Genomic DNA, 3,259 nt, shown 5'->3' with positions numbered 1-3,259 from the left:
TGGTTTATATGCATTTAGCTGTTCTTAAATACAATTGGGCTATACCATCTTTGTTACAAAACATCTGTTTAACCAATAACCAGTTATTCTTAGTTCACATGTCAGGGACTATCTTAGTGGAAAATACAGTATACTGTATATAACTTAAGAGGATATTCCACTTTTTTTGAAAATATACTAATTTCCCATCTCCCCTAGATTTAAATATTTGATTTTTACCTTTTTGGAATCCATTCAGCTGATCTCTGGGTCTGGCGGTACCACTTTTAGCATAGCTTAGCATAATCTATTGAATCTGATTAGACCATTAGCATTGCGCTAAAAATAACCAAAGAGTTTCGATATTTTTCCTATTTAAAACTTGACTCTTCTGTAGTTACATCGTGTACTAAGACCGACGTAAAATTAAAAGTTGATGTTTTCTAGGCAGATATGGTTAGGAACTATACTCTCATTCTGGCGTAATAATCAAGGACTTTGCTGTTGTAACATGGCTGCAAGAGGCGCAATGATATTACGCAGCAGCCGAAAATAGTGCCCTTAGTAACTTTCAATAGCAGGGGACTATTTTTGGGCACTGCGTGATATCATTGCACCTCCTGCAGAAAAGTCCTTGCACTGCAAAAAAAATTATTTTCAAGAAAAAAAATTCTTAGTATTTTTGTCTCGTTTTCAGTAAAAATGTCTTAAAAATTTAAAAATTAAGATGCTTTTTCTTGATGACCCAAGAAAATAAGTCTAGTTTTTAGACAAAAAATATCAAATTTGTGCATAAAACAAGCAAAAAAATCTGCCAATGGGGTAAGCAAAATTTCTTGAATTTTTCTTGAATTTAGTGTTTAAGAAAAATGTTCAAGATTTTTTTGCTTACCCCATTGGCAGATTTTTTGTGCTTAAATTTGATATTTTTGGTCTAAACACTAGACTTATTTTCTTGGGTCATTTTGCTCATCAAGAAAAAACATCTTAATTTAAGAATTGTTTAGATATAAGACAAAAATACTAAGACAAGTTTTTCTTGAAAATAATTTTTTGCAGTGTGATTATTACGCCAGAATGAGAGTAGTTCCTCTGTTATTTTTTTTGCACGATGCTAATGGTCTAATCAGATTCAATGGATTGTGCTAAGCTATGCTAAAAGTGCTAACGCCAAAACCTGAGATCGGCTGGATGGATTCCAAAACGGTAAAAATCAAAAGTTTAACTCTGGGGAGCTGGAAAATGAGCATATTTTTTAAAAAAGTGGAGTGTCCCTTTAATGACTGCACCTAAATAATTTGTTTATTAAGACATTGTTTTGATAAAAATGCATTGCCCAATGTGCCCAAAACCAGCCAAAAGACCAGGGGTCTCTTTTTTCTAAAACTGTGCTTAGGATCCTTAGTAAAAGTCTACGTACACACAAAAGCCAAAAATGGCATACGCCAAAAAATATGAAGACTTATAAAACAAAGCAATGTTCCCTCTATAAAACACAGATCACCTGCAAGTGTGCGTACATGAATCATCCTCAGATCCCACCGTTCAAGCCCATTATCCCATCTAGTTTTTTATAGATCACAACCTTTGCGTGGGAACGCTTTATAAATGAGACCCCAGACTAACACATTAGGCTGTTTTTAGCATTAAAGGCATTCAGGGCCATGTTACACTGCGAATACCCTGTTGTGCCTACAGTAAATGCCTTAAAACGGCATATATATGAGAAATAATCTATATTTTTTCAATACACAATCAAACTCACAACGAGTTTGTCATTGTGATGTGTAGTCATGGGTGTTATACATTTACATTAATGCATCTTAAGCAATTACAGTAGATTCAAGCTATATAGTTTTTATTTATGTTTTTTATTGGGATTGAGCTCATAACCATTGCACTCCTATTGCAATGCTTCAGTATTGAGTTATAAAAGTGTTGCATGCAAATAAGTGCAATCACGGATTATTATTTATTACTCATAACGAAAAGAAAGCAATTTTAAGATGAATTTTCTTTCTAAATGCTGTGCTTTCTTGCATGGCTTCAAAGGAATTGTATTTCTTTAGAAACTTTCTTCTCTGAGTTGACAAACTTAAGCAGGAGGATGGAGTTAGTTCTGTTCAGCATTTTATCAGTCCCAAACACACACAGGAATTCCGGTTTGGGGAATGACCATCCTGATTCCTCACTTCCACAGGAAGGTTAATAAAAAGAACCTCATACACGACAAAGGCATTCTTCAGCTACAGGCGACAGCGATATGACCACATTAATAACAATGTCTAGGTTTTGGAACTCAAATGTGTTTCTGTGGACCTCCTCAAAACCCAGACTGACTCTCTGGACCAGCACATATATGGAGACAGAGCCATAACTTTCAGGTAGAAACAACTATTTTACAAGTTTGGGTTACATTTAACATTACATAGTGCTTAATTGTTTTAATCAGAAAGTGTTTTGTTAAGCTTCTTTTGCAGTTATTATTACAGTTTTTATTCATTATAGTTAAATATAATATGTATAACAAGGAGGCTTAAGTTTAGGAGAAATGTACAAGGCAATTGACTCGCAAGAGTTAAGTCACCTACATCTTGTTGGTAATATACATGTTTAATGCAACCTTATTTTAAATATAGGCAATATTTTATAAATGTGTGTGTTTATATAGTATACATTTTATATTTATATATTTTTTAATTGTTTTAAAGACTTAAAAAGTAATGTTTTAAATAATTTAGTTTTTCTTGATACCACAGTTGTTGCTCGCAGCAACTTTATATAAAAAAAAATTAATTTTAAAAAATTGCGCCCTCTGTTGACAAAATGTCATACTACAAAGGGCGTGGAAGTGCAGCTGTTGTCGTTTATTTTTGTGCATATAAATAACAGTTTGTGTATTTTGCTGTTAAGGACAAACATTTTTAGACTTTTAAAAATATTAAATATTCTTAAAAGTCTAAAAATGTTTGTCCTTAAAAGCAAACTTATGTATTTTTGTTGTACATCCAAAATCGAGTAATTTAGTTATTTATTCACAATCACACTGCACTGTTCAAAGTTTTATATAATTTTTTTCTTTTATTTCACCACTGCAGATATGGATGGATATAATATCTCAAACCGGTGTTGAGTTTATGACATGCCCACCAATGAGGGGCCGACATCTGTGATAGGACCCAGAACGTGAAGACTACAATGAAGAAGGTCAATACTTTAATTCCCATCTATTTGTAATCTTAAACATTTAAAACCACACAAACAGTTTAATTTTACCACG

At 32.9% G+C, this 3,259-nt stretch overlaps 1 long non-coding RNA gene across 1 annotated transcript in view; it reads left to right on the top strand.

The window, feature by feature from the left end:
• The first annotated feature begins 2,212 nt into the window (after positions 1–2,212).
• LOC135730423 (uncharacterized) overlaps positions 2,213–3,259 on the top strand; it is a 1,713-nt gene continuing 666 nt past the window's right edge. Inside the window, exons 1-2 of the long non-coding RNA XR_010525966.1 lie at positions 2,213–2,363; positions 3,078–3,186. This is a non-coding gene — a long non-coding RNA (uncharacterized lncRNA). The remainder of the gene's footprint in view (positions 2,364–3,077; positions 3,187–3,259) is intronic.

The sequence above is a fragment of the Paramisgurnus dabryanus genome, chromosome 11, assembly GCF_030506205.2.
Source record: "Paramisgurnus dabryanus chromosome 11, PD_genome_1.1, whole genome shotgun sequence".
In the NCBI taxonomy this organism is placed as follows: Eukaryota; Metazoa; Chordata; class Actinopteri; order Cypriniformes; family Cobitidae; genus Paramisgurnus; species Paramisgurnus dabryanus.
This window is presented reverse-complemented; position numbering and strand designations above follow the sequence as displayed.